General features: G+C 40.6%; 1 protein-coding gene across 1 annotated transcript in view; it reads right to left on the bottom strand.

The window, feature by feature from the left end:
• Window positions 1-2,713, bottom strand: part of LOC117339279 — a 31,526-nt gene extending 28,813 nt beyond the window's left edge. Inside the window, exon 1 of the mRNA XM_033900787.1 lies at window positions 2,546-2,713. The gene's annotated coding sequence lies outside the window, so the exon portion shown is untranslated. The remainder of the gene's footprint in view (window positions 1-2,545) is intronic.
• Between the last annotated feature and the right edge of the window lie 23,664 nt (window positions 2,714-26,377).

Below are 26,377 nucleotides of genomic sequence, written 5' to 3' on the forward strand. Positions count from 1 at the left end.
TCCTTTACTTAATACTTTGTATTTGTTTGTTCTATATTTATATTTAAATTCCATTGTTTATACTATACTCAATACGTTAAATTTTATTTGCAAGTCACCTGGACAGTCTGGAAAAGTAGTGTATCATCAGCATATAATAAAATGTAAAAGTTTTAACAAACATGTACATCATTCCCTTCAGTTTGTCAAACACTAACTTCCAAGTACAGACTAAGTTAGAAGGGAGATAGGTATTTCTCCTTGTGTAAAACATTTTTACATAGAAAATAAACAGAACATTCATCATTAAGAAATATATTTGAATTAAAGCCTTTTTACGTGTTAACATTACATGCATCAACATTTTCCAATTAATTCCACTCATTACATGTTATTCCACATTCCATAGAGCCATTCTTTATCGAAGTCAACAAACACACAAAATAATTTACCTTTTATCATCTGAGTAAAGTTTATCAAAGAGTAAAGTACACAAATATCAACCTTTCTGAGTATTTCTTTAGAATTTCATTTAACAAACTAGAAAACAAATTTCCCCCAAATAAGTGCCAATCACACGCACTCCATCATATATGGTCATTTACCTATGCATATTACACGGAAGTGTCGAATAACTAAATACTGGCTTGAATTTAGTCTGAGGATTGTATACTTCAGTTAGTACATGAAGATATGAGTGAATGTTATCACAGAAACTAACTGGAGGCGTTGCCAGGTAATAACAACTGATTATTTTCTTCTGAATATAGTAATGTTTGGTTGAGTCATAGCCTAGATAATGAGAAATTGTTTTTGTACTTGTTTATGCAGCTTGATAGAGTTTATGGAATGCTCATAAAAGTACAAATTTCAAGCGACTCTTTCACGCTCCAACATTATTTACCAAACTCTATTTCGGATGTCTATCTATGGTGTATTTTCATATTTCGATTATTGTCTCTACAATAGGCAAATTTTGCAATCACTAATCAAAATTTGTTAGAATTGCATTTCATTTCATGTTTATTTGTCCTCTTTATAATGATTAGAATAAAACAAATATATTAAGAAGTATTACTGGAATCGGTCATTATCTTATACATTAATTTAATAATTAGCTGCCTAAAATAATACGAAACTTTGTAACTGAGGCAAATATCTAAACCTTAGTTTTACATTATGTGTCACGCATCATGGTTTACGTAATTTTCCATAGATTAAGTCGTTTATTTCCTGCTAATGTAAAAAACCGGCTTCTCTTTGTCACGTTGCCTTTCACTTTTTTCATCCATTTTAAATATAATAATTAACTACATGTCCGTGTTTTGTTCCCTACAATTCCGGCGCTTTTCGCAGTTTTTCAGTAAAGTATACAATCAACTGTCCGTCAATTAATTAATAATTTAAAAGCTTGCTAATTAGCATGTATAATTTAGGCTTTAGGTTAATAAAAATTGGAACAATCGTAATTGACATTTTATCAGATTCCATAGATGAACCTCACCTGTTTGTTTGTTTTAAATGGGAATACTAGTACAGGTAAGGCACTTTGCTGGAAAACTGCCCACTTTAACACTACTCACGGTTACACCAGGTCCATTTGTATTGCAGCCCGGGTCGTGTGCAAAGTGCCGGTATAGTACTATACAGTTCTTTTTAAGTTGTTATTGGAGATTTGTTGTTCGTAGAAGGAATGATAAAGGGATTTCTTAGTCTGGGTATTTAATCCATGTATAGTATTATGAATTGATAATATATATGTAAAGTATTATATATACATTATATACTTGTAGAGTTTTATCTATACATTATATAGTATTATATATACATTATATACTTGTAGAGGTGTATCTATACATTATATACTTGTAGAGTTTAATCTATACATTATATACTTGTAGAGTTCTATACATTATATACTTGTAGAGTTTAATCTATACATTATATACTTGTAGAGTTTAATCTATACATTATATACTTGTAGAGTTTAATCTATACATTATATACTTGTAGAGTTTAATCTATACATTATATATATGTAGAACATTATATTTACGGTATAGACATGTAGAGCATTATATACATTGTATACATGTTAAGTATTATATAGACGCTATATATTGTACTTTCTGTGCAATTAAGTTATAACGTATCATGAAATGGCATGGCAACTCCGGTCTGGGAATAAACCCCTTTGAGTGTTTCCGTGTGTGAAAGTTTCTGTGTGCACAACCCTCATATATATAGAGAGAGTACAAGATGTCACGGTCAATGGATATGACATGTATAATTAGACAGAGACACATGTATATGGCATCATCTATACACGGCTAATCTAACAAAAACTGGCCATTGGTCATGTATGTACGTATTCATTTACAGCTTTAAGGAACATTTCGTAATAATGTATTAGAAAAATAATTTATTATACTTCATCGGTTTAACAAAAATTATGCAGACATGAATTACCTGAACTGGGACTTTACTTAACATGGACATAATCATTCATATAAATGTAGGATTTCGTTAAAATAACGTTATGACATTGGCACATATACTAACTTACCAGGGACAGATGATCACACAATCACACAGCTTTTCTCCCGAAGAGTCATGGCTGGAATGATAATGAAAACGTGCTGGGGTATTCAAGATGTTAAGTATGCGCACACATTCACCCGCTCACTCTAACGACCAATCAGAACAGCTCCCTCGCATTCCGATGTGTAACGCCGTATGAGGTGTGGGAACTTACCTGCCATGGTCAGTCAGCCGTAACCCATAAAATTACACATCTTTTAAATAATACAAGGCTATATATATATATGTATATCATCATAACACGTATTTGTTGTGCTTAGTATTAAGAGTTAACGTCCTTACAACAACCAGGGTCATATGAAGATGGGTGTCATGCAAATATCTATAGTGGAAAACAAAGTAAGACAGAGCGGTAAGGAAAGACATATATACGAGACATATATACGATCCAAAGTGTTATAACGATTGTTTTAAGTCTCTTTATTGTCCCCTTAAATAGAAGACGGCGAATAATTTCCCCGATTCTTATCATTACATGTTTCAAAAGTCTTTGAAAAAGAATTTTAAAAAATACGCCGAGAGGTATGTTTCCTTTCGATTTTCTTTTTTTTTTCTCCGACCGATTTCAATCTCTATCATTTTTTTCTCCGATATCACATCTGAACGTTTTAATACTTTTATCGATTGTATTTTTTTTGTCTTAATTATAATTGTAAAAATATTTTGTGTATGTGTTGTATGCTGTTGATACTGTCCTTTCCATAGACAGTATTGTTTCTAACATGTCGACAAATAAAATCAAACCATGGATTCTTGGGAGCTTCTGACTTCTCACACTTATAAACATATAGGGTTTTGTGTCAATTACTTTTAAGCAGCAAGTTAACAGTAACAGTATTACTACAATTATAAACAAGTTCAATTCATATGGATTGATACAATTGTCAATCTTTTCAGGACTATGTTTTACTAACTCATCATCGTTATTAATGAAGTCATCGTGGGTTTTTTTTGTTTTCCATAGTTTATTTTTTTGCGCTATATTCTTGAGTTCGGTATTTTTTTACACAGGTATATTCAACGGAATTTATTGTAGAATAAATGAATTTGGACAATGTTGATAATAAGTAATTACTGTCTAAAAAATCAAATACATGTACATTTTTTGACATGTCTACATAAACATGATGACATAATCAACCACATTCGCCTTTACATGAAAGCTTGCTGATATTTTTATTGCTGCAAATAGACGTTTTGCATAATTCTCCACCGCCAACTTTGATTCAGCAATGGATGTATCGGATGTGGGTCCAGCATCAGCCGTTAGGTATACGTGAAGTTTTCAGCTGTCCGGTTTTGATAAAATACGTAGCTGGCAGGTTTCTTTTGGAATATATATGTATATATATATAATCGATTTCAAGCATGAAATCAATATGCTATTTGTAAAAGTACTTGTTTTTCTTTAAAAAATATATATATATTTAAAAATAACAATACGATCGTGACCTGACAGGCCTACCTAGGTAAACCGGTAAATCTGTGCTGAAACTTAAAGCAATGGAACTTTAGGACTGTGGTCATCATTCATGTTCATTTGACATTAATAAGAATTGATTTGCTCCGTTGTTATATACACTATCAGTTGACCACCTGATTATCAGCACAGTATTTTTTACTACGGTATCAAAATGAATGGAATTTCCTTACCTATTCTGGTAAGATTCCTGATTACCTCATTATCATCAACCTCCTTAATCAGAACATACTGTCATTGCGTTTTCAAATCAGGTTTTTTTATTATCATCCATACTTGCAATCATCATTTAAAAAAAAAAAAAAAAAAAAGAACAAAAAACGCCTCAGTCCTCTTCAATACATAATATGATCCACAGCCTTACACAGCCAGACGTTAATCACATCTGTTTGAGGGGCACAGTATGAAAACATATACGTATTACCTAATGAATATCCTAATGTATGTTGGAAAGTACTTTAAAAAATCATAAAATCATTTTAACAAAAAAAACAAACGATTATAATATACATTGCAATGTATTAACAGAGTGGGTAAACAGGCTGGGAGTGGCCTAATAAAAATAAAAAAAAAAGTGTTTCCTGTTTACAAATAATATTAATACTTGTTTTAATAGAAATGTTTTAATCACACGTTGAAATTTGAGGTTTTTAAAGTAAAACCAATTTTCATGAGGTAATACTTACCATAACTTTAGTATGCATATTCATCACTTACACCCATCTTTGTATCCCCAAAAAACAAGATTCAAAAATCCCGCCCTCCCTACCGTCACGTGACCTGTATCTTAATGATTACGCAACAGAGTGATCTCCCATCCTCAAAAACCTTTATGGAGCCACATGGGCAGCCAGGATAATGAGTTAAGGGGAGGAATAAAAGGGTGGGACTCCATAAAGTTATGGTAAGTATTACCTCATGAAAATTGGTTTTACTTTAAAAACCTCAATTTCATTTCAGTAATAATTACCATAACTTTAGTATGCGAATTCGTCTTACCGTAGTGGAGACTCGAAGCCAGGCAGCCCATAACGACGGCACAGCAACCCAGACGCAACTCCAGGTAGGTAGGGAGATAAATAGGTTCAAGAACCCCCCAATTTTAGCCGACAATGATTAAAAAATGGCAACTACCTCCGCGTATGCAGAGCAGGTGTACCATTGTGATGCCTGATCGCATGATAAATTAAAAAACCCTACAGATTACTGTGGAGGCACAGCCACAGACTGTGCCACCACCACCGGACCAAGAGAGTACAACCCATCTGAATGCGAAGCCAATGACCGGAGATAAAAATCTCTAAAGGTATTCTGCCCACGCCAGAAGGCAGCGGACATGACATCCTGAAAGGAGGAGCCATTGAGAAGAGCCCATGATGTAGCAAGGGCCCTAACCTCATAAGCTCTCACCTTGTAACGAGCCTGAACCTGATCATCAGAATGGTCATAAGCAAACTTGATAACCTGACAGATCCATCTGGAAATGGACTGGGAGGAGATCTCCTGCTGACCCTGCTTGATGGACAAGAAAAGCCGGGATCGAGTACCCCGCCCCCCCTTGGTTTTCTCAAGGTAAAACCTAAGTGCCCGACAGGGACAGAGCAGTTTATCCCGCTCCACAGAACCCATTGAGCCCTGCAAGGAAGGGATCTTGATAGGCTCAGGCAAGAAGCCAGGAACCTGATTCTTAGCCAAAAAGGCAGGATCAGTGAGAAGGGTCACGGCAGAAAAGTTCCTAGCCCAACGGAGGCAAGAGGGGTGAGAGGACAAAGCATGGATCTCACTTCTCCTACGACCAGAAGCCAAGGCGATGAGGAACACCACCTTGAAAGTAAAAAACTTCAAGGTGGCCGACTCCAAAGGCTCATAAGGAGCACGCGTCAGAGAATCGAGCACCAGAGCCAGATTCCATTGAGGAGCCAACTGCCGTATTCTAGGTCTGTCCAACCCAAACCCCCTAATCAGGGCAGATAGAGAAGAGGATGAGCTCACCTCTGATCTACCCTGAAAGGAAAGCACACTGGCTATCGCCGTACGATAACCAGCAATTGTGCCCGGGGCAAGATTGCGATCTCTGAACAACCAAAGCAGAAAATCAGCAATCAGTTGTACAGATGCCTTGACCGGATCAACCTTCCTGCCGACACACCAATCACAGAAAATCTTCCATCTTGATTGGTAGACGGCAGAAGAGGAAGACCTAATCGATCGAGCGATGCGAGCTGACACGTCTCTAGAAAAGCCCGCCTGAGCGAGGCCTCCTGAGATAGCCTCCACGCGTGAAGGTGGAGTATCTCTGGACGAGAGTGCATCGTCCTGGACCGAGGCTGGCGAAGGAGATTCGTTCTGAGTGGGAGAATCAGAGGATCTTCCACCAGAAACGACAAAAGCTCCGGAAACCAAGGCTGCCTCGGCCACAGGGGTGCTATCAGGAGCAGGGAGCAATGATGCTTCCGAAACTTCTGCAACACCCTGCCCACCAAATTGAAGGGGGGGAATGCATAAGCATGCATCCCCTCCCAGTCCAGAGATAGAGCGTCCACGGCCCAAGCCCTCGGATCTGGAACCGGAGAGACAAACGTTGGCAACTGATTGTTCAGGGATGTGGCGAACAGATCTATGTGAGGTCTGTCCCACACCTGACAGACTCCCTCGAAAATCGAAGGATTCAGTTGCCATTCCGTCAACACCGGTTGGCGGCGCCTGGACAGAGTATCCGCCAACACATTCAATCTGCCCGGAAGATGCTTGACAAGGATAGTTAATTGCATCTCCTGGCACAGAAGAAGAACACGGATAGCGAGGGCACACAGGATGTGGGACCTGGTACCCCCCTGCCTCTCCAGATACGCGACAACTGTTGAGTTGTCCGTAGCCACACAAATCACCTTGGATTGCAAGATCCCCCGAAGAGACTGCAATGCCAATAGAACAGACCTCATCTCGAGCACGTTGATGTGCTCGGAGAGCTGTTCCCCAGACCACTCCCCCGACCGGCAATGCTCGTCGAGGTACGCCCCCCAACCCGTCATGGAAGCATCCGTGAACAGGGTCATAGTGGGAACGGGCTTGGACAAAGGAACCCCACGGAGAACGTTGTCCTGAAGGGTCCACCAACGGGCAAACTCCTTGACCGACTGGTCCAGAGGAATCCAAGCTTCCCAGTCCCTTGACGAAGGGACCCAATTGCCAAGAAGGAACATCTGGAGAGGTCTGATGTGAAGTCTCCCCAAGGGGACCACATCTGCCAGGGAGTTGAGAAATCCCAGGAAACTGAGAAACCAACGCACCTGGACCCGAGACCAGCCGATGGAAGTCAGGGCGAGATCCCTGGCTTTCTCGAACTTCTCCATTGGTGGAAGGGCAATGCCCTGAACCGTGTTGAAACGGTTTCCCAGGAAAACGAAATCCTGAGATGGGGTCACCTCCGACTTCTCCCTGGATGGAATGAAACCGACCTTTAGGAAGAGTTTCAGGACCAATCGGGTGTCCTGCAACAAGGATCTCCTCACTAGGTGAAGCATGAGGGAATCGTCGAAATAGATGTGAACATCTATTCCCCGAGAATGCAGGAATCCCACGACCACCTGCAGCAGCTTGGTAAACACCAAAGGTGCAGTCGTGAGCCCGAATGGCATGGCCCGGAACTGAAAGACCTTCCCGTTGCAAGTGAACCGGAGGAACATCCGTGCCGACTTCTTGATGGGGATGTGGAAGTAGGCATCCTTCAAATCTATTGAAGTGGCCCACATTCCATCTCTCACGGAGGCGATTATGCCCCGAGGAGTCTCCATCTTGAAGTGAGGAGAATCTACGTGCCTGTTGAAGGCACTTAGATCTATGATCGGGCGCCACGCCCCGGACTTTTTCCGTACCAGAAACATTCTGGAATAGAAGCCGGGGGTGCACTCCGCCAAAGGTACCTCCTCGACCGCGCCCTTGACAAGCATGGTCCTTACTTCCTCCTGGAGAGCCAAAGCCTTTCCTGGATCCCCGGGAGGAGGAAAAAAGATTGGCCTTGACGCTAACGGCGGATCCCGCAAAAGCTGAATGCCTAGCCCCTCCTTGACCACAGACAAGGCCCAGGCGTCCTCCGTGATCTCCCTCCACTCTGGGAGGAAGGCGGATAGACGTCCCCCCACAGGAAGATCTGGCCGTGGCAGATCGAGCCCTTGCCAAGCAAGAGAGTCGTCTGCCAAGCCTGATCCTAATCCTGCGAGAGACGGACCGGAATCTGAAACGGGAGGACTGCACTCCTCCCGTACAAACTCCTCGTCTGAAAGGACCAAGGAGGGTAGAAGAGAGTCAGGAACTCTTCTTCTTACCCCCAGGAGGGTTCTTCCCTTTCTTACCTTTCCCTTTGTTGCCCTTGAAGGAAGGCTTCGCCTTTGGCTGAGCAAAAGTTTGCGTAGCCGAAGGTTTTGCCTTCTTCTTAGGAGGCGCTGACCCCTGCGCGGTGCGGGCCTTCTCAGCCTGAATCCTCTTCACCAAAAGTGCTGAGGCGACTGAGTCCTCCTTCAAATCCTTCTGAACAGAAGGAAGGGACCCTCCAAAAAGAGTGGACCCAGAGAAGGGGGCAGTCAACAACCGGGAGCGGTAAGGTTCATCGACCGGGCGGTTTTTCAAAACTGAAAAACGCCTAGCCAACAAGACATTGACCAGCAAAGACACCTGCAAGGCTGCCAGAGCTCTCAATGCCCCGTTCAGGGCAGAGGTCATCCTGTCCTGGATGTCGGCCTGTTCTGTCTCGGAAATCCGACCCTCAGGCACATCGGAAACCCTATACAGACAAACTGTCAGAAAGTCTATATATGACAGAATCTGGATGGAAAGACGCAGCAGTCTCTCCATCTTGTGGTGCTCTTTAGATCCAAACACCACCTGATCCACTGACTTACCGGGCCAAGCCGCCAGCTCTCTCGATTCCAGTCTAGCTGGTTGAGAAACAAGCAGGCCATCATGTGTGGCATAGTCAGAGGGATGAACCTCAGACAGGTCACCAACACTGAGCTGCAACCCAGCAAACCCAGGCGTACGGGTTGAAGACGAATTCTTCTCCAGAACCCGTGACTGGGCAGTGGCCAGAGCTGAAGACACAATAGTGCCTTCTGGCAGAGAGCGGTCCGCCTGGGCGGATGCTCTAGGAGCCACCAAGGAACCCAAAAGGGTGGTGGACTCCGGGATAGATGACGCAGAAGGAGGTGGGCAAACCTTCTCCCCGAGAATCCGGGAAACGTTGGCCCTAAGGGCCCGCATACCGGACAAGACGTGCTGGGCCTCAGCCTCAGCAGCCTCAGGGTCACCCTCATCCTGGGAATCCCCACCTAGAGGATCGTCATCAGACGACCCGGACAGACCAGCGTCTATGTCCGAGCACCCAGGAGAGAGATGAACGACATCCTCCTCATCTGCCATACCCGCGTCCTCACAGTCCATAGCCTCCACACTAGCGGGACATGAAGTCTCGACTGCATGGAACGGGCCAGCCATAGGAACCAATTCAGGAGAATCCTGAAGGGGCTCCACAAAACGGCGTTTAGGTGCAGATCGCCTAACAACCGTGGCTGCAGGCTTAGACTTAGAAGTCACAGCCCTGCCCTTGGACCCGGAGACAAACGAGTCCGCACGCGAGGCAGAAGTCCTAAAGGTGCGGCAAACCTTCTTAGGACCGGCCACAGTGGCCCCCGAAGAAGCAGAGCGCTGGAGGGGGTCAGCGGAACTGCCAAAACGTCCCCGTGAGGGGGAGACCAAACCGTGAGGGGGAGACCAAACCCCAAGGGTTCCAAGCAGGAAAAGCCATAGGGTTAAAACCATATCCCTGAGGAAATGGAAAAGGTCCCGCGGGTTGGGAGTGACCCCAGAACTGGTCAAACTGACCCGCCTGAGACTGGGGCTGGCCACCCAGTCCGAAAGACATGGGTGGACCACCACTCCCACCAGGTGGAAACCCGGACATGTGCGGGCTAGGCCCGCAACTGCCGGGATGCTGACGATACCCAAAACCATCCGCAGGCTGGTTTGGGTGGCCCAAGGATGGTTGCCCGCAGGCAACCCTATACCCTGAACCAGAGGGAAACGGCGTCTGGAACCCAGTCGCCTGTCCAGCAAAACACTCCCGTGGGAGAACACCCCCTGGGAAACCCGAACCAGCACACTCCGGGCTGGACCTAATAGGACCAGGGCCGGGTAACTGGCCAGGATGAAAAGCCGGACCAGAATTGATGCAGGAATAAGACAGCTGCGCATCCCTTACCCCAGTGGAAGTGGACAATCCCGCAAGAAAATCCGTAACCCCTGGACCTGAACTCGGAGGAACAGGCCCTGCATCAAAACTGCCCCCATCGACAACACCACCTGGATTGCCGAGATCACTGACCAAACCAGTGACCGGCGGCTGAAATTCCCTACCCAAAGGCAAGCTCGAAAGCTTACGGGAATTGTCAGCCAATTCGACCCTGGGCAGAGTTAAACCAGGGTCGGGATGTCCCTCCCCTACTCCAGGGAGTTCCTGAATGGGAAGGACCACCCTCCAGTCACGAGAAGAACCCGACGACACGGGAGCTCCCGAGATAGGAACAACAGAGTTGACAACCGACTCAGAGCCGGGAGCAACATTCTTAACATGCTTCCCTCTCTTGCCGGAAGATAAAGACGAATCCTTCCTACGGGAAGAAGAGGGTCGCCCAGGTGCTAGAGAAACCCCGTCATGAGGTTCGTCCTGAGTAGTAACGCACGGCAAATCCTCATGACCGGAACGATCAAGGGAACATATCTCATTAGAATCCCGTTCTCCGTAGAGATAGGAACGCTCATGAGACGAACCCCGTCGTAGTCCCGAGCGAGACATACTACCTACTAGCACACGACGTTTGTATTCAAAAAACAACAAACACGTAAAAAACAAACTAAAACATACAACGTACGTAAACAAGAATGAACTTTACATGCAGTGTAAAACAGGAACGATGTCAAAAAAAACAACGAAAAACTGCTACAAACGGCCGAACAAAGACCGGCGATTTACAAACGACAGCGACTGCAAAACAATGGCGGACCACGTGGTACACCGCCCGCACACGTGGAATGTAAACACCGGCCGAAAACGGCACAAAACAAAAATATGTATATACAAAATGTATGTAACTCAACACAAAAGGGGAGATGGGCAAAAAGCAAACAAGCGTTGCCAAAATTTGACCAAATAGTCAAAACAAACAGCTAAATAACAATGTCGGGATATCCACAAACTATGAGCCGTCAGCTATCAGCAAGCGCCATAAAGGAAAGAGGATGGGAGATCACTCTGTTGCGTAATCATTAAGATACAGGTCACGTGACGGTAGGGAGGGCGGGATTTTTGAATCTTGTTTTTTGGGGATACAAAGATGGGTGTAAGTGATGAATATGCATACTAAAGTTATGGTAATTATTACTGAAATGAAATCATATTTTTGTTCAATATTGGTAAATCCTATCATTTTAAGTGTGTTAATTAAAGAGTTTACTCGGAATGAGTTGTAAAAGCACCTCGTTCTGTATACATGTATATCCTGCTTAATAATGATAAGTTCGTTATCAACTCTTTTTATTGGTAGATGATTATCAGAAAGCAAGTAACCCGGCCATTTTTACGCAGGAATGAATGTGTTGTCAAGCTGTGGTGAGCCAATCTAAACTGAAATAATTGGAGCTTTGTGTTTTTTGTAACCTAAAAAGGAATTTTGATTTCGAACTTCTTCTTTTGCGTTATCATTTCCGGGACCTCGTGAAGCGGTCTTCAAGTGTTAGCCAATCAAATATATTAAACCACGCAATTAAAACATATCTAGATAAAGGTCACTGTGTCAACCAATCGAAACACGTTTGGAGTCTTTTCCACGTGTGGTATAAACTGAATGTTATGCAACAGTTGTAATGCTTATTTTATGCCTTGGGAGTTGAATAATACCGATCTAGTGTAGTAGATTGTGAAGCTGTGATATGTCAGAAAGTGAGCCACAATCTGGTATTTAAGTGAGAGCTAATTAAGGGTTTAGAAAGATTCTTTGGGGGTATCTTTTAAAGAATCATTTATGTTAATCATTCTTTTTAATTCTGACTATTTCGTTGTTCATGTTTCACCATGACATTGCATTTGTTACAACACCAGTACTAATAAAGTTGAATGCCAAAAGTGGATAAGCTATATTGATATGTATTTTGTATTTTTTTATTTACATATTAAAAATGATTTAAGCAGAGAAAAAGACCTTATCTACCTGATTTTAATGTAAAAAGACTTTCCACTAGGTTAAGATTATGATAACATGGCCTTGAAATAACTATAAGGTTTACAGATAAAAATAGATTATCAAAATGCAAAGACTGTACAACCTAATATCCACAGGATGATGATTTTTCCCCCATTGCCACATTAACCAATCCGTTAGATCCAAGTTCTATCGCTATCCCAGCATCAGTACATCACTCATGCGGTGGACGACAAGAAGAAGGCAAAGGATGACGTTACCATCAATGCCGTGGAGTCCCTATCACAGGCTAAGGTGGAAACAATGATCGAAAGGATCTATGTCGTTTTACTGACAAGTTCACCAAGACCAAGGAGGACAGGAAGGAAAAGACAACAATTTCTAACAGCCCCTGCTTCTTCTGTAAAAAAAACATGCCTTTCAAGAAGGACTGCGACAACTAACAAGAGGCCCAGGGGCCTTAACGGTCATCTGACTCTAAATTAAAAACCTTATATTATTGTAGTATGTATTCTCTGTAGCAAGTATATAGTGGCACTGTTGGCCATGGTGGCCATCTTGGATTTCTGACCGGCCCAATAAATAACAACACTTGGTAAGGACCATCTCAGGATCATTTCTGGTAAGTTAGAGCTGAATCCCACTGGTGGAAGTTTAAAATAGGCATTGTTCAGGAAAACCATGATTGCACAATCATGTTACAAAGTGGCCGCCATGGCTGCCAAGTCAATTATTTTACGAGGCCAACAAATAACAACACTTTGTTGGCCCTCCTTCCTTAAAATCCTCACCAATTTCCAACTCAATGGCACCAGTGGGACTGGAGAAGAAGTTTAAAATGTGTTTTTCAAGATGGCGGCCATCTTCACTCACCACACTCATACATGTCGCATGCACGGGAGGCCGTCTTTAAATGACCTTAGATGTTAATAGGACGTTAAACAAAATAAACCAAACCAAAATCTTGGATTACGGACCAACCCGGAAAATAACAACACTTGGTCAGGATCATATCAGGATCATTTTAGGCAAGTTTCAGCTGAATAGCACTGGTGGAAATTGAGAAAAAGCATAAAATTTGTTTTTTTCAAGATGGCGGATATGGCGGCCATCTTGGATTTTGGACCGACCCGAAAAATAACAACACTTGGTCAGGACCATCTCAGGATCATTTCAGGCAAGTTTCAGCTCAATTGCACTGGTGGAACATGAGAAGAAGTTTAAAATGTGTTTTCAAAATGGCGGCTATGGCGGCCATCTTGGATTTCGGACCGACCCGAAAAATAACAACACTTGGTCGGGATCATATCAGGATCATTTCAGGCAAGTTTCAGCTCAATAGCACTGGTGGAACTTGAGAAGTTTAAAATGTGTTTTTCAAGATGGCAGCTATGGCGGCCATCTTGGATTACGGACCAACCCGAAAAATAACAACACTTGGTCAGGACCATCTCAGGATCATTTCAGGCAAGTTTCAGCTGAATAGCACTAGTGGAACATGAGAAGAAGTTTAAAATGTGTTTTCAAAATGGCGGCCATCTTGGATTTCGGACCAACCCGAAAAATAACAGCACTTGGTCAGGACCATCTCGGGATCATTTCAGGGAAGTTTCAGCTAAATAGCACTGGTGGAACATGAGAAGAAGTTTAAAATGTGTTTTTCAAGATGGCGGCTATGGCGGCCATCTTGGAAACATGACCGACCCGAAAAATAACAACACTTGGTCAGGACCATCTCAGGATCATTTCAGGCAAGTTTCAGCTCAATAGCACTGGTGGAACATAAGAAGTTTAAAATGTGTTTTCAAAATGGCGGCTATGGCGGCCATCTTGGATTACGGACCGACCCGAAAAATAACAACACTTGGTCAGGACCATCTCAGGATCATTTCAGGCAAGTTTCAGCTCAATCCCACTGGTGGAACTTGAGAAGAAGTTTGAAATGTGAAAAGTTTACGCACGACGCACGACGCACGGCGGACGGCGGACGACGACGGACGAAGCATGATGACTATAGGTCATCCTGACCCTTCGGGTCAGATGACCTAAAAACAAAAGAAAAAAGATGGAAATACAGATAATTCCTCACTAGATTTAAAGACCAATGGTTAAGGTGTGTAGGCCAAACCCCTGAGCAAGTATCGGATGGCCGTTCAAATATAACAGTCTTCAAGACTCAGCTAGAAAAAACATGTTATTCTAGATACTGGGACATTATGTCCAAACATAAATAATGGGACACCCTGTCCAAATAAGGGTAATGGAACACCTTGTATCAATAAGGATGATTGGGCTCTATATCCCAATAAGGATACTCAGTCCCAATTAGGATATTGCGAATATATGTCTCAATAAGGATACTGGGACCCTATGTTCCAATAAGGATATTAGGAATCTATGTCCTAATAATGATTCTGGGACTTTTAGTCCAAAACAGGATACAGTTTCGGATGTGGAGGTACAGGTACTAAAGGTACGTCCAAGATTATCATCCATACAGATAACCGTCTTGGACGTTCCGATCACAGCAAGGATGGACTCTGGAGCAGAGCTATCTATTCCGTCAACAGCGATTTATGATAGACTAGGTAAAAACACGCAAGATCAAGGATGCTATCATGTAAGTTGCAAACCAGGATTCGGCTATGAAGGGCTTCGTTATTAAACAAATCAGCACGAGACTAGGGAATCACTCATTCAAACATTTTTATCGGGTCATAATATTTTGCACCATTGGGAAGCGATTTATGACATGCAGACGGATACACTCATTGTAGAGGATGAACGGATTCCAATCCTGACGAAATGTACGGATGATAAGTTCGTTGTTACAAGAGTCACAACTACCAGGCAATTGTTGTACCTCTTATCTTTGTAGTAAGAGTTCCGGGAAAATGGATTGTTCGCTTAACGAATACTATCTTGAATATTTTAACGACCTTTGTTTATCCGTCCACCGCACAGTACGGAATTCCAATACATATCATGTAGAATGTTTAGTCATCGAAAGCAGCAACTTTAAAGCAGTTAGTTAGTTAGTTAAAATGCTTAACGGCGGCCCATCAACACTATAAAGGTCATTAGGGCCAAAACAAGTGATTAAAAATAAGAGCAAAAAGGGCAGGAGACAAAATGACATAAAACAACGAAACATGTAAAAATGTAGATATATATTGGTACACTCACGATAAGTATAAAATCAAAAAGTGGCTATGGTTAGTCAAACCTTGTGATAAAGACCAATAACTTTCAGATAGTTCAAAATTTTGTGTATACTACCAGACTCGAACAGAGTCTTCAGACTTGCCATGCTGTTGTAAAAACTCTCTCTTGCAAGTTGTAGATAAATGCAATCCAAAATCAAAAGAAAGTGGTTGACTGTAAATGGTTCATTGCACACGATGCACTGGGGCTGGTCCTCACGCTTCAATAAGTAGGAATGCGTTATATATGTATGGCCCATATGGCAAGAAGAACCTCGTCTCGTCGATTGTCTCTGTAGCAAGGAGACCATTCGCCAATATTTCCTTTGATTGAGTATAGTTTATTGTCTACATATTGGTTCCATTCATTTTGCCACTGTGATAATAAAAATTTAGTAACTAACGGCTTAAAATTGGTAAAATGAAGTTTAAAATCAGGTGGTGGAAGTGATAATGCAGCTTTTGCGGTGCGATCTGCTTTTTCATTGCCAGGTATTCCGGTATGTCCAGGAACCCAGCAAAATATGATATGACAATTTAAGGTGAGACTATGCAGTAGAATCTGTATTTTTCGGATAGACATGTCATCTAGATTTCTGTTACTTAGACTCTGTAAGACAGATAGAGAGCCAGAATAGATAATTGCTCTCGTTACATTGTAAGTTTTAATGTGTTCGAGAGTAAGGCAGATAGCATGGGCTTCTGCAGAGAATATCGAAGCGTCATTAGGAAGTCGGCATCCCAAGGCTGCATTTGTCGTAACCATGGCTGCTGCTACCTTATGATCGTTCTTAGAACCATCAGTGTAGAATGATTGGAAGCCACTGTATTTTGACTGTAGGTCTAAGACTGACAAACGAAAGACCATAGAGGTCGTGGAATTTGTCTGTGACTGCCCATTTAAGAGCCAAAAACTCTTAACTTATGAGCCGGATAATTCCGTTCATTGGGTCTCAAGCCGCGACTTGCGTATGCAATCACTTTCTCTACACCATCTTGTTTTTGATAGAGCACAGCACCCAAACCGAGGGCACAATCATCTGTATGGACAATGAATGGTTTCGAGAAATCCGCATAAGCTAGAATAGGGGGATGCACCAGTTTCTCTTTAACAGTGTCAAAAGCTGCCTGCTGAGGCTCATTCCACACCCACTCAGCAGCTTTTTGGGGTTTTGATTAAGATTAAGACTTAGATTTAGCCTTTGATTTCCTTGTCTAATCATGACCCTGTAAGAGTTTGTTGAGGGGTTGTACAACTTTAGAAAAGTCTTTGATGAAGCGTCTATAGTAGCCGCTAAACCCCAGAAACTGGCGCAACTCCTTTACATTCTTTGGCGGAGGCCATTTTTTTTTTGCAACTGACACCTTTTCAGGGTCTGTCGCTATACCTTTTTCTGAGACAACATGTCAAAGATATGTAACTGATGTCTTGAAAAATTCACATTTTGAGGGTTTTAATTTGAGGCCGTGTTTCACTAGTCTGGACTAGTTCAGCATACGGTAGTCTATACAGAATCGTAATGACCCCTCCTTTTTCCGTACTAACACAACAATAGAACTATAAGGACTACTCGATTCTCGTATGACACCCGCATCATGCATCTCTTTGATATGCTGACGGACCTCCTCATACATACCAGGCGGTATTTTGCGATAGGGTTGTTTAAATGGACTATCGTCTATGAGGTCAATGCGATGTTTCACAAGATCGGTACAACCAAAATAAAAAAGACTGGTTGAAAAAGCATTTTTCAAGTTACCCAGAAATTGATGTGCCCTCAACAGTTGCTCGTAAGTAAGGTTATCATAGTCAATTACTATGCCAAGTTCCTCAGGAACAGACATGACATTTTGTTAAGTGTCAGCTGGTAGGTCTGAAGCCAAATTAATCACTTCTTTTACTGGGCTAGCAGTGCAAATAATACTTTTTGGCCTAATAGTAACAGATTTACCCGTTACATTACATACCTTTACTGGAATTTTCACACTTGACACATTGTTGTGAGCCTTAATGACACGAGGGCAAACTGTATATTTCAGATCAGAGTTAATGGTATTCTCAGTAACAAGATTTTATATATCTGGGTCAAGTACCCTTGCTATTCCAGTAATAACCATGGACTCATAAGGAGCCAAAGTGAGTTGTTTCCTGCTCAAGGTTTTCACAGAGTAGGAACAAGTTATACTGGACACAGCGATTTCCCATTCTGATGGTAAAAGGACGTCATCCAAGGCTGATGATTTTACGACACGTATTACATTGGTATCTAACAGTGCTGGACACTGCTGGTTATACTCTGTATCTGGCACAACAAGGAACAACACATCAAAACTAGCAGGAGATAAAAATGATAGCCTGACAGTACATTCAATGTAGCCTAGATAATTCAAGAGTAAGCCATTAGCGACTCTAACCCCAAGGACTTAAGTTCCTGTAACGGAGGTTTTTCTGTTAGACTATTATAAAATGAAACAGATATGGTGGAAATCATTGAACCACTGTCAATAAGACCTTTGGCCTCTTGACCTTGAATAGTAATGAGGGCCTCGTTAGAAGGTCCCCAAAGCTTATCCATTAATTCAGTACTGTGGCCACTCGCCATATGGCCGGCCTCTGTTTGACCACAGGCAGAGATCGCTACTCTTTTGGGTCAGACTTTTGATCTTTCTATGACCTTAGTTACTCTTGTAACCTTTGCCACGACCTCGACCTCTGTAGCCTGATTTTGATCTCTGATCATCTTTATCTTATGTGGTTTTAGTTTTAGTTTGGAAAGTATTTGATTAAATTTGGACTCGAGACTAGATGACATTTTTTCCTCTAGTGCTTTCAACTTTTTGTCCAACTCTTTACTAGGGTCGGTAGTGCACTGTTGGTCAACCTCACAATTGACAGCATGACTTTGACCCGTCCTTTTATTGTCCTGCTTGTCAGTATTACCCTGCCTACCTGCTACGCCAGACTCCGACAGAGAAATTTCCTTATCAACAATGCGTATCTCACGCAAGAGCTCATCAAAGTTCAGTAATGAGTCATGTTTATGTCGTGTCTGACTCTTTAGCCTATCCGAACGCAATGATGTCCAGAACTTATGCCCAAGCATATCATTTCTGGATGACGACTGGAGAGAACCATTGTCAATGGCCGTCTGCAACACTGCCCTGCAGGTAGGGCGTAAGAATTGTACCTGCTGTCCCCATTGCATGATCGTAAGAGGCGACTAAATTTCGGATGTTATCTTTTCTCTTCTTTCTTTACAACTTCTTCTTCCTAATGTCTCCCTTGACACTGCCTCACTTTTAGCCTTTAGTTGAGCGTTCGCCCCTGTGAGGAAGGCCTTGGGTTCTGTCCCCTAGCCGAGACATACCAGAGTCTTTAAAAATGGTAGTTGCTGCTCCTGCTTAGCGCTCAGCAAATTAGGAGTAGGACGACTGGTTCGCCCGTTGTCAGTATAATGTGACCGGGTGGGGTGTGCTACTGGGTGTCTTCGGCAGTATGCTTCAGTAAGGTAGCACAATAAATCGGCAAAAGTTCCGGCTTATCATAAGCAGACTTAACACGTATATACCGCAGCCTCCCAAAACACACATACGCACTCACCTCACGCAGGCATGTCGCGCGCCCGTCCTTAAATGACCTTAGCTGTTAATAGGACGTTAAACCAATTAAACCAAAACCAAACAAAGCATCAGGGCTCGTCGTTAATGAGGAGGCGTACTTAAAGAAGTCTAATGTTTCGCAGGAATAGATTGAGGGAACACATTATACTATTATGGGCAAGGAGGATTCCCAAAGAGTGGCTGTCAAGATCCAAGGCACTCAGTTGCTCGTCCTCTTTGAGAGACACCGTTGTGTCAATGTCGTCCCTCCAGGATTTTGATCTGTCGTTGCTGGATGATACCCTAAGGATGCCGTGGTCCAGGAGAAGGAAGAACCATCCCTTCCGGAGGAGGCTACTGTTCCAACAGCTCTAACTTGATTAGCCAATCAAATGACTACTTCCAGAATCTTGGAAGTGAATTTCATGTGTCCGAATTAACATGACTAGAGTGCATAGCCTACATAACCTGTCATTTTTTTCAAGTCATTTCGTCCTACAAAGCAATAAGCAATATGTACATGCTGTACCTAAATGGTTAATTTGCTGCAGATGCACACTGTGACGAAATGGTTTGCTTCGATGACATCGACAACTTAGCAATTCGCCCTGAAATGAAATACACACATTTCAAAGGTCATCACAACGTAACCCCTTGTGGGATGTTGTTAGATGTTCATGTAACGTGTACGTAGTGAGAATGGCCATCTAAATTTTGATTAGATTGAATTGGTAAAATTCTTGAAAGAGAGCCGGAAGAGGAAACATATGGTATAAAATCATTCATCAATATAAATATAATGAACACTGTTATATCCAATGATTTCACATTCCATATATTACACAATTCATAATATTTATACAAAGTAGCGGAAAGTTAAAAGTAAGTATGTTCGTAAATATAGTCATTATTGATAAGTACATCAGAATATATATCAAATAGGCAGTAAAGCTTGTAAGTATATCCTAGTCTTTATTACGTAAGTGAATTAAATTAAGTTATATTCTAAATGTTCATGGGGACCTGAACATGCTGAGAGAGAGGTAGTGTGACAGATCAGTACAGTGTGACCCAATGCTATTTATTCTATACTTGTAAATATCAGTTTTAACAGCAATTCTTACGTAATTTGTATACATTGATGTTTATACTTCGGCATGCTTGATGTTCAGACCGGAAGTGACGTTTAGGATTATGTCTACACTTGTGGAAGTTAGTTTTAGTATTTTTTCCAATAATACTGCTGTATTTTCAAATTAGTTACATGAATGCTTTACTAATTTTAAAGATATATTTACTGGAAGTATTAGCAACGTAATTTATGAATTATTTATTAATATCGTGCTAATGAGATCTCGGGATTCCGACGGATAAACCGACGGTAGAACAGTAGCACGAGAAAATCGACCGCGTTCCATGATCTCTTCCGACGAGATTCACTTGCAATTGGCTTTTAGCTGTTGACTAGAACAGGTGTGTTTGTTTGTGTATTGTGTATGTGCCATTCACCAGGTAACTTGGTGAATGCCTAGTCGCGATGCGGCTTGTCCTTTGTCTTGTGAATGTTGGGGGTGGTATTAGCGTTAGGGATAATGATAACTTGTGGTATTTTGGGAAATTTTTAGTAGTTATTTAGGGTTAAAGATAAAATTTACTTAGAAATGTTGACCCAGTATATGCATCAACAGTCTGGTTAGATGGGTGGCTATTATTTAACTGTTCACGTAGCTTAGTTTTATAACCGGTCAATAGTTACGGATCTAAAAGTGCTTGACAGTATTAGTTTGAGAGGTTGATTGTTACTAGGTCCAGTATTATATATAGAGTAAGGTAAATGTATGTAATATTCATTATGTTAAACAGTGTAAGCCTAAGTAATACTTTTATAGATTTAGAGTGAGTATGAGTTAGTACTGAAGGTGTTTTTGTGAGGAAGTGATATTAGGGAAGTTGATGGATAATTATACAGCTGTTTCACTTGATAATGTAATTGCTAATTTATGTGTGTAAATCCAGGAATGATAAACTATTAACATAGTTCTCAGTTCGCATCTCATATATATATTTGTAATATTCAGTTAAGCTGAACACAGTAGTAATAGTAACTGGTTCATGTATATACACTTATTTACTGTTTTAGACTCCAATATCTTAGGGGATAATATGATAAAGTTTCTAAAATAAATGCCCATCACATCTCATTCCAACTTAGAAGGGTGAAAGATTGTGCGAGGCAGGAATATTTATGTCATTTATAACTTTGTTTTGGGATGGGTTCCCTACTTAATTACATATTGAACTTCATTTCACTATCCTGGTTTTCCTTTACAATCGAGGTTCTACATGAGAACCATTTGATGATTTAGTGCTGCAGCACTTCTATAGTCATTGTGACAATCTGGTCATCCTATCTGATATTTGATGACAGAACTAGGTCAGGTCAAGGTCAAAGTAATAATTACATGTAGGTCAACTTTAACTACAAGGGCTAATGAGTACCATTTTTTTTTTTTCAAAATCACATCAACTTTATCGAACTTATATTACAACATGGAGCCATAGACCTGATGGGAGACAAATGGAAACTGAGGAACCTGATGTAGAGTTGCTGTTTCTTTATTATTTTATTGGGTATGTTACCCCTATATATATTGTGACAGTCTGCACGCTTTCATATAAAGAGGTCAGGGCCAATTTGGCGTCACACTACTTTGTACATGTCAATTGGCCAAACGGTTCTCAGTCTTTGTACCTATCTTTCTTCTTACGATTTTCTACTATGCTGACATTTTTATTCTATTTAATGACAATTTCACCAGCTTATTATAGGCGTCGGATCCGGATTGCGTGTTCGGGGAAGCACAAAGGGAAATGTCCTTAAATACGATGACCAGAACCTATTGTAATCATAAAGACATCAACGATTTCTGAATACTGCAACTTCTCGTATATATGATTTTTTACACCTCAACAGGAAGCTTTTAAGGCTGAACTGTCATCTCTTAGCCGCTCTCTGCTTTTGTTTATAGATACAATCTATCAAATTAAACTTCATAAACTCCTATGAGTCTATCTTCATTTAAATGCCGTCAAATCGTATCAGTTACACATCAACAATTCATAACTAAACTCAGTAATGAACATCTAAAATAGACCATGAACAAACCCTGCGCGCGCCTCGTCACAATTTTACATCCACGAAAAGCATAGATTTTTTTTATTGAATGCCCATAGATTTCACTGTCAATTCATGATATTTGTTTTACGTAGACTTTGTAAGTCGTAGATGATGTGGTTTTACCGACTATTTATCTGTGCCTTCGTGGCAGTAATCAGTATGATAGACCGCCATTCTTCATAACAAACCAGTTTCCGTATGCGTGCATGCCATAATTCTGACTCCATTTATATGTTCACGTAAAAATTGTTGTCATATGTTTATGTTACGAAAACAAGGAGAGGCTTTAAAAGCCAGTGTTCATACTTGCATGATTTCAATGGTGTCTAATGTTGTCTTTTTTCTTTCTTTTTTTTTTTAAACATCGTTTTATTCAACCTGTATTATATGATCTTGATCTTTTTTTACGAAGATTATATCGCCGGAATCGCATTGAAAAATATACTTTTAATATTAATTTCTATTTACGTCTATTTACAAAGCAGTTTGTGTCAATCATACACAATTTCCGTTGTCTGAAACTTTTTGGGGGGATGGCACGAATGTAGGTGAAATGACATAGATCATGTCTAGACAGAGCGGCAGCTATTTTTACCTGACAGTTACATAGTTATTTGACACAAGTGATATTTATCCTCCACTATTAGTCTGACGAGTTTAGTAAAATATTTCCTGAGACGAATCTGATGGCGATATGACTATTTCCGATTCAATTAATTTCATTCTAACGTGAATATATTATCGTTATCCATCACTCTGTGTTAATATGGATACCTTTGGATAACCATGAATTCAGCCTAAACGACTGGATTTCCTCCGCCCATGTATGAAGAATTTTTTTAATTTTTTTTTGAAAATGATATAATAGTTGTAATGGTCGATGTAATAGCATCAAATGATACCAAATTACGAAATGTTACAAAATTTAAGAAAAAGATATGTCGCTACATGTATTTATATGGTGTTCGCTTTATATGGAAATTGGTTGTATGTGTGTTATGATATGATCAACGCAATGTTGAAAACCGTTTTGTGATCAAATAGGTCGGTTGCCAAGGCAATGGAGGCCTGTACTTAGTCAAATGTTATATGATGCACGGTTTTGCCATAAATTAGTACAAAGTTTTGAGAGATGCTGAAGGCAGTGAAAACAGTTTCCATCAGTGTGGTTGTAATGGTACAACGTTCTATTAACAGCTAAGGTCATTTTAGGACGGCATACATGCATGTGGCGAGTGCGTATGTGTGTATTTTGGGAGGAACGGTACGTTCGTGTTAAGTCTCCTTGTGATAGGCCGGAACTTTTGCCGATTTATAGTGCTACCTCACTGAAGCATACTGCCGAGGACACCAAGCAGCACATCCCACCAGATCACATTATACATCAATGTACTGACAACGGGCGAACCAGTGGTCCCACTCCTAATATGCTGAGCGCTAAGCAGGAACAGCAACTACCAATTTTAAAGACTGGTATGTCTCGGCTAGGGGACAGAACCCAAAGCCTTCATCACAGCGGCGAATGCTCAACTAAAGGCCAAAAGTGAGGCATGGTCAAGGGAGACATTAGGAAGAAGAAAGTTGTTCAGAAGAAGAGAAAAGATAAGATCCCAAATTTAGTCGCCTCTTACGATCATGAAATGGGGGCAGCAGGTACAATTCTAACGCCCTACCTGTAGGGCAGAATCATGAAATAACAGACTCGATTAAAAAAACGCATTTGGCAACAAACAACTATGAACATGAACACCATTTGACTTCAGTGACTTGATTAAAGTACAGCAATGCATTAATTAAGACTATAACGACATCATTTACATCCCTGATATCAATCGCCCGAATAGCAAAAGATTAAGTTGCATGTTAAAAAGAACAGATCAGTTAATTTCTGTATTTATTAATGCAACCAACCAGACAGTATACGTATGTAGGTCCTTATTTAAGCATTGTATGGTATTTATGATCTATTTGAATGTCATAGCCTTCCAAGCAAACACATCTCATAATGTGCGTTCAAATAGAGCATAAATACCATACAAAAACAGTTCAATGCTTATATTTACATTTCTTTTACTTTTTTCATCTTTAAATGCTATAATTCATATTAAAAGGAGGTGGTGCATGGCGGCCCACGGCCGAATCTTATTTTATGCATGATATTATGATAGACTTTTACCAAATACATGTCATTTTAGACACTAAAACGAAAATTGGCAAATGCTGTATGCGCAGCGCCACCTAACATGATTTCTGTAAAAAATGTGTAACCCTCCCGTTTTAAATTAAATATATTTCTTGTACAAAAGTACTTGATAAATTTCATATTGCATTGATAGTCTCATGTGATGTTATATTTTATAAAAACATGTGTGTTTAGCATGAATTTGTATAATAGGAAGTGTAATTACAGCTTTTTTAGCAAAATTTTCAGTTAAAAATTTACCTTCTTGAAAGTTTCTTTTATTTGTTAAGTAGATAAAATGTAATAATCGTTGGAGTACTATCAAATTTTGCTTTTAAAAAACATGTTTGCATATTAATCTTAATACACAACCAAAAAAAATCATCAAAAATTACTGGATAACAAAAGATTTTTGCATACAAAGAAAGGTGATCAAGTAAATTGTATTAAAAAACAAGGGTTAAAAAGGAGCACCCTGTCTGACACAAGCAGTAAAGTCTGATTGTATTGTTATTTTTGTTGGATTTTTAGCATTTGTCTCTATTTTCAGTACTTTCGGTACTTTGATATGTTGTCCAAAATTGGGGGTGTATGCATTTAACAATAATAAAATCTTGGCATATCCAGTAATTCACCAAATAAATTTGTTTCATTAAATGTTTATGAATATCCATAGATTATTTCTAACCTGAAGATTTTGATAGTACTCCATCAATAACTTTGTGGTATTAGACTTTAAATGAAAAGTTAAAAACAATGAATTTCACAAAGAATACATCAAATTAGGCTGAAATTTAATTTAAGTGTCACGGAGCGTGATGATACATATACAAAATTAAACCTTAAACAAATGGGGTGAATTTGTTTCACAAATAGGAAATAAAAATATGTTCTATAATAGTTAGTGGTCAAAACATTAGCTTCTTATGCAGTTTGATGGGGAAATAATGAAATCACCAAAAAAAGAATATATACATTGAGGACTTGAAATTAATTCCTCCCACATAATCGGGGATATTATGCTTTTGACAAAAATATGTTTCCGGGAAAAAAATCGCTGTGGGCTGATTTAGCCCTCCTATGCACCACCTCCTTTATAATTCCCGCCTTATCGACAGTCAGGATTAATTTTTGTGTCAGTCGTTGGAACAGCCGGAACATGGTCGAGTGGTTTTTGGCAAACAAAATAGTACATGCAAAATTTTAAAAAAAAATCAATTTTGTTAATAATTTTATTATCAACCTAATGCGCAAATGGCATATTTTTAGCCCACCATCGTCAGATGGTGGCATGGGCTATTCAAATCGCCCTGCGTCCATGGTCCGTCGTCCGTCCGTCCCTCCGTCCGTAAACAATTCTTGTTATCGCTATTTCTCAGAAAGTACTGAAGGGATCTTTCTCAAATTTCATATGTAGGTTCCCCTTGGTGCCTTGTTATGCACATTGCATTTTGAGACTAATCGGAAAACAACATGGCCGACAGGCAGCCATCTTGGATTTTGACAATTGAACTTTGTTATCGCTGTTTCTAAGAAAGTGCTGAAGGGATCTTTCTCAAATTTGATATGTAGGTTCCTCTTGTTTCCTAGTTATGCATATTGCAATTTGAGACTAATCGGAAAACAACATGGCCGACAGGCAGCCATCTTGAATTTGAAAAATCAAGTTTGTTATCGCTATTTCTCCGAAAGTACTGAAGGGATCTTTCGCAAATTTCATTTGTAGTTTGCCCTTGGCGCTTAGTTATGCACATTGCATTTTGAGACTAATCGGAAAACAACATGGCCGACAGGCAGCCATCTTGGATTTTAACAATTGAAGTTTGTTATCGCTATTTCTCAGAAAGTACTGAAGGGATATTTCTCAAATTTCATATACAAGTTCCCCTTGGTGCCTAGTTATGC

Source organism: Pecten maximus, chromosome 12 (assembly GCF_902652985.1).
Source record: "Pecten maximus chromosome 12, xPecMax1.1, whole genome shotgun sequence".
Taxonomy (NCBI): domain Eukaryota; kingdom Metazoa; phylum Mollusca; class Bivalvia; order Pectinida; family Pectinidae; genus Pecten; species Pecten maximus.